The sequence below is a fragment of the Pseudonaja textilis genome, chromosome 4 (assembly GCF_049901715.1).
Source record: "Pseudonaja textilis isolate UNSWEBS1 chromosome 4, rPseTex1.2, whole genome shotgun sequence".
Taxonomy (NCBI): domain Eukaryota; kingdom Metazoa; phylum Chordata; class Lepidosauria; order Squamata; family Elapidae; genus Pseudonaja; species Pseudonaja textilis.
The window spans coordinates 91,419,577-91,425,576 of record NC_141993.1 but is presented as its reverse complement, the minus strand read 5'-3'; the positions used below and the strand labels follow the sequence as shown (position 1 = coordinate 91,425,576).

The 6,000-nt window shown below is 52.9% G+C and overlaps 1 protein-coding gene across 3 annotated transcripts in view; it reads left to right on the top strand.

The window, feature by feature from the left end:
- The first annotated feature begins 207 nt into the window (after positions 1-207).
- BCL6 (BCL6 transcription repressor) overlaps positions 208-6,000 on the top strand; it is a 32,831-nt gene continuing 27,038 nt past the window's right edge. The window contains exon 1 of one of the 3 annotated variants that reach the window (XM_087933714.1): positions 208-541. The gene's annotated coding sequence lies outside the window, so the exon portion shown is untranslated. The remainder of the gene's footprint in view (positions 542-6,000) is intronic. The other 2 variants (XM_087933712.1, XM_087933713.1) reach the window with 2 other exon arrangements.

Here is a 6,000-nt window from a genome sequence, read left to right as displayed (position 1 = left end):
CGCCCCGGCCCTCCCCCAGGAATTGAACCCGGCTCCCCGGATTCCTGTTATGTCACCGAATCGCAAATTAGTTCTCAGAATTCCGAGGAGGGAGGGGGGGAGAGAAGGAGGGAGGAGGGGAGGGGAAAAAAAGGAGGCGGAGCGAATGGAACTCTGCAACATTGTATTCAGGCCGAGCCCCTGACGTCACGGGAGGGAAAAGCGCCCACGTGACTTCGGCGGATTGGAACGTACCAACGGCCTCGGGGGTGTCGGGACCCCGGAGTTTACGTCGCGCCTTCGGGACCCCGAGATCGAAAGGTCTCCCCGACCCGTCCGAGATGAGGGACGCAAACCGAAGACCTGGAACGAGGTCCGGGAATGGTTTCGGAGGCTCTCGGAGAGCTCCGAAAAACCTCTCTCCACCCCCGGACCCACCCCGGGCTTGTCGGCGTGGTAAAGTCCCCCGCTCAAATTCCGAGAATTGAGCGGTGTTGATTCTTAGAACTGGGGTTCTTAGAAGTGGTGATGCAAGGAGTTTCTAGGAAAGCGCGCCGACCAGGTGATCCCGCTCTCGCGCTCCGCTTCGCACTGCGACGGGCTGCCCGACCAAGCCGGGGCGCGCTGGAAGGAGGAGGGGAGCTGGGGGGGTGTTTGAAAAGAGAGAGAGAGAGAGAAAAAATATATATATATATATATATATATATATATATATATATATCTTTTGCGCCCGCCGCTTAGGATGCGGCTTTTGCGAGAAGGGAGGGAAAGGCGGCTTTGGAAGGCGCTTGCACCTTCGGCTCTGCCCGGGCTTGGAAGGGAGCGCGCCTGGGCTTTTATAGTCCTCTTTCTCTCTCTCTCTCTCTCTCTCTCTCTCTGCCCCCCTCGGCCCTGGCATCGCCTTCCAAGCGGCGCCCACCACCCCTTTTCTCCTGGGTTTTTGATATTTTTTGCCTTGGATTCGCGGGCGCCGCTGCTTTTCCTGCCTTGCGCGGCAGGTGGAAGGCAGGCAGGCAGGCGGGAAGGGAGGGCAAAGGAGCCCCGGGAGCTCCAGCCGGCCGTGTCCTCTTCCTTCCTTCCTTCCTTCCTTCCTTCTTTCCTTCTCCTCCTCCACCGGGCTCAGCGGCGGCCCAGGGAAGGGAAGGAGAAGGAAGACGGGTGGGTGGCTGGGTTGGGGGGGAAACTGACCTGGCCAGCCGGCCGGCTTGATGGGAAAAGGGGAAAGAAGAGAGAGAGAGAGAGAGAGAGAGAAGGGGGGAGGAAGGAGGAGGAAGAGGGGGTGTCACACTTTACCTGCCCGGCTTGTCAATTCCTCCCTGCCGTTGAAATCGCATCGCGTCATTTCGGCCTCGCTGCTGTTGCTGTTGCTGGCCCGGCTGGGGTCTTTCGTTCTTGGGGGGTTGGACGTTGGGGGTGGTGGCGGTGGAAGGAAAGCGGCTGGAGAGCCGAAGAAGGGGAGAGGAAGGGTGCCTGGTCCCGAAAATCCCCGGGGGACGGGCAAAAAGGGGAATCCAAGCCTCGCTGGCACGGAAGACCCAGCGGGCATATTTTAGATCTATATATCTCTATATTGTGTGTGTGTATATATATATATGCATATATATATATATATTTATATATGCATCAATATTTTTAGAAAATGCCTTGCAGGTATATATGCATATATATATATATATGCATTTTATATATGCATCAATATTTTTTAAAAAAATGCCTTGCAAGGGGGAGAATCTTGCAAAAAAAAAAGAAAACCAACCTTGCCCACCCACCCCAAAAAAATGCAACCGGGGCATCTGCGGCAGTGCAGCCCGGCCGCGCGGCCCTTCTCCTCGGAATGAAGCCGGGCGAGAGGGCCGGCCTCCGAGCCCGGGCTTGGCGGCGGCAGCGGCGGCTCTTTGCCCCGGGTCAGGCGGCGTCCTTTGGAGCCGCGGTTTGGAGGCGGCCCTCTTCTCTCGCCCAGGCACCTGTGCCCGCGGCCCTCGCCTTGCCCGCCTTGCCCGCCTGCCCGCCTGCCCGCCCGGCCGCTCGCTCGCTCAGCCTCGGAAGAGGCGCCGGGGCGGAGATAACCCGGCTGCTCGGTTGTGCCTTCCTCCGGGCACCTTCCGCGGCGGAGTTGGGCTTGCTCGGGCCGGGCCTCGGCTCGCCCTCTTTTCGATGGTTTGCGGAGCCGGAGGAGGGGTGGATTTTTTATTTTATTTTATTATTTGAATTTTTCTTTTTTGGGTGGTGGGTGGGTGGATGAAATCTGATTAAAATATATATAAATATATGTATATATGTGACTTGGGAAGGTTGCACAATTGCGGAGCAAACCAGCCAGCCGGGCGGGCGGGCGGGCGAGACAGACTGGAAAGGTTTAGGATGCGCAAATAGAGAGCGGGTGTATTCACACGGCCCCTTGCAGGGGTAGCGAAGGTTCTTTCCCCCTCCCTAATTCGTGAGAATCATCCCCGAGAACTGAACACGCGTGTCCTCGACGCGTGCCGCCACCCCCCGACCCGAAGTGTTTTCAATGAAGCGGCTGCGTTCACACGACGCTGGGTTTGGTTTCTTTTTTCCCCGGAGGAGCCCCGCGTTTGCACGGTCCAACCGAGCGGGGTTGGAGGGTCTCCCCTCCGAAGCGGCCGAGGTTAAAACCCGGTTGGATGCTGACCCCTATCCGCCAGACGCTGAGGGTCGTGTGAACCCAGCCGCTCGGGAGAAGAAGTGACCCGCAGCTCCCCGGGAAGTTGGCGGGCACAGGGCGGGAGGAGACGGGCCGAACTTCCCGGGGAGCTGTGAGCGGGTCGTATTCCCACGTCTCTCCCCAGTTGCAGGTCCATACCGAGACCGAAAGAAGCGGTGGAAATCGGGGGAGGGAATGCGGGGATCCTGCTTCGAAGCGGGCTGTTCAGACAACAGGGTTTTTTTAGGGGGGGGGGCGTTGTAACGGGTGCTAACAAGGGAGCGTCCCGGAGGACGTTCGCTGCGGGTTCCCGCATTTTAACCCCCGGTCTTACCCTGGTTTAAGCGGGGTAAAAATCAGTGTTTTTGCACTCGGGGGGCTAAGACGCCGAAACCCTGCTCGGGTTTGCGCAACACGCGTCTTTTATTTTTTATTTTTTCCCCAGGCAGGCTTCGCATATGCAGTGCTTGCTGAGTTTCTGGGTCTGAACACGCCACTGCCCCGTTCACACGACCCTTTAAAAAGCCTGGAGAGAAGGGAAAACAAAAACAAATCCTTGCTCGGCTTCCAGAGTTGTCTGAATGCGACCAAAGGGGTGTGTGTTCGTGTGTGTGCGTGTGAAGGGCTAGGAAGCGGGGATGACGGGGGTCGTAGCCCCCTCCAAGACCGTTTTTTGTTTTTTTTTGCAAGCCGGGAGAGTTGCACGTCTGTCCCGGAAAGGTCCAAGCGAGTTCTGGCCGGACCGGGGTCTTGAAGTTCCCCGCCCAAACGCGGTTTTGGGAAGCCGACAAGTTGGGGCTCCTAAGTGGGAGGACGGTGAGGGGAAATCCCCGGGGAAAGTGCCCTTGCTCAACCGGGCGCTGCTCCCGCTTCCACACCCCCCGCAACAACAACCCTTTTGGCGAACGTGGGAAAGCGATGCGCCGACCCAGCCCGTCTGCAATTGGGGTGTGAACCGCTCTCCCCGCTTTGCCCCACTTTTGGGGGAGAGGGGGGAGAGCTGAGTCACCCAGGCTGAGTCAAGGACTGGAAGAGGAATCGACACCCCCCCCCCCCTTCTTCCCCGCGGCTGGAAAAGCCGCCCGTCTGAATGCTGTACACGTGAAAAGGGAGAGGGTGGGGGGCAGTTGTTTAAATCCAGCCTCTCTGGCCAACCTCGGGGGCGGGAGGGGCGAGTTGTGCAAACTTGGGAGTTCCCCCCCTCCCCAGCCCGTCCCCCTAGCGGGAGGGCGAGTGCGAGGAGCAATGCTGCCCCCTGGTGGCCGGGTGTGGAAGAGCAGCGCTCCCCGGACCTTTGGCGCTTGGGAAACGCTTCGAAAGGGGGAATTTCGGCGGGTTTGTCCCATTTCCATCGCAACCCCCCCCTCCAGGTGACTCCCCCCAGGAAAGAGATGTCAGGTGTGGAACATGGGCCATTGAATTAAAAAAAAAAACAACCTCCAGAGATCCTTTAGAGGGCAATTAATTGCAAGACGTTGCTGCATTAATTGGAATTATCACTTCTATATTAAACTAGCTCAATACCTGTGCTTGGCTACGAAACTATGTGTGATCGGGCAAGTTTTGGGGGAGGAAAATAAAGGGGGGTGGGGAAATTCTGCCTCTGCCTACCAGCATCCGTCGGTATTCATCTGGCTAGGGTCCGGTCAGTGGGAGAGAGAGTGGAGGGCTGTTTGGAAACTGAAACTGTATTTGCTGCGTGAGCAAAGAAGGAGGAGACAGCAAGGCGCCTGGGCGGGCTTAGCTCAACTGTTCTGTACTAAAGGTGCTCGGGGCTGCTGTGAAACTGAACCTCCTCTGCTTGTGTGTTGCCTTTGGAAGAGATTTCTTTCCAGGTGGGAGGCGGGAGTAGAAGTCCTGAGCATCGAGCGTGTTATAATAATAATAATATATCAAATACGAATGGTCTGAGGGTGTTTTGAACAATCCCTTCTTAGTGAGAGGGATATATGTGCCAAATTTCAAGTTTGTAGGCTTTACGGTTCTGGAGATTTTGTGATGATGCGTGAGGGGTATTTCACTTTATATATATATATATATAATATATTTGTTTTCTGAGGATATATATATATATATATATATCCTCAGAAAACAAATATATATATATATATATATATATAAGTGAAATACCCATCATATATATATATGTGTGTGTGTGTGTATGTATATGTATATGTATGTATATGGGAAAATACTCGAACAAAGCTGAATACCATAAATAAATACATATATACATACATTATATATATACATATATGTGTGTGTGTGTGTGTGTGTGTGTGTATGTAGGTATATATGTATATATATATGTGTATATATATATGTGTGTGTGTGTGTGTATATGTGTGTGTGTATGTGTGTGTGTGTGTGTATATATGTTTTCTTAAGTTTTCACGGGTACTTACATGTATGGCATTCAGCTTTGTTCGGATATTTTCCCACGTCATTGTAGTTGTGCTTTTAAAGTTGTCGCAACGTTTCGGCAGAATCTCATCTGCCATCATCAGGCTTCTGTATTGTGTTCGTCATATATGTGTGTGTGTGTGTGTGTGTGTGTGTGTGTGTGTGTGTGTGTATATATATATATATATATATATATATATATGTTTTCTGAGGTTGGTATATATATATATAGCGGTGTGTATATATATATATATATACACCGCTTGTCTTATCTTAACTGTCTACTTGGGAGCACATCATGGCGGTTTTGGCCTCTTCCCCTTCTTGATAAGCCCAGGGGGGAGTCCATTTTTGGGGTGGTCTGTCCCCCAAATATAGGGATTCCTTGATTTATGAGGTGGCATTTCTGCCCTAGGTTTAATGACGGTCATAACTTGAGACCTACCTGAGTACTTGGCACTTGTAAAGCAACTCAGGGTAATTCCATAGGCGACTTTTGCTGGAAATGGCCAGAAACTTGCAAAACAACAACAAAAAAACACCCCCTCATCCATAAATCACAGGTGCTTTTGACCGCAGAACCCTGCAACCCATCGTAAAAGTGGAGCGGTTGCCAAGCAGTCAAAATTGGGTCTCATATGATTGGAGGGGGGGCGTGCAGTCGTCACAACTCTGGATCTGGGTCATTAGTACCTTTTTTTTTAGGGGTGGGGGGAGAGTTCTGTTGCAACTTTGCTAAGCAACCGGTCGTTAAGCGAGGACCCAACTGAGGCTGGGAAGGTGCTCCAAGCGAAGGAGGGATGGAAGCGTTGCCTGTTTTAACCTCAGAATTCCGGGTTTGATCTCAAAACCCAGATGAGGGAGAGATTCTCACTCCCGTTTTCATCTTGTATGTATTTCTCTCTCTCTCCCTTCCTCTTTCTCTCTCTTTTCCTCTCTCCTCTCTTTCTCCC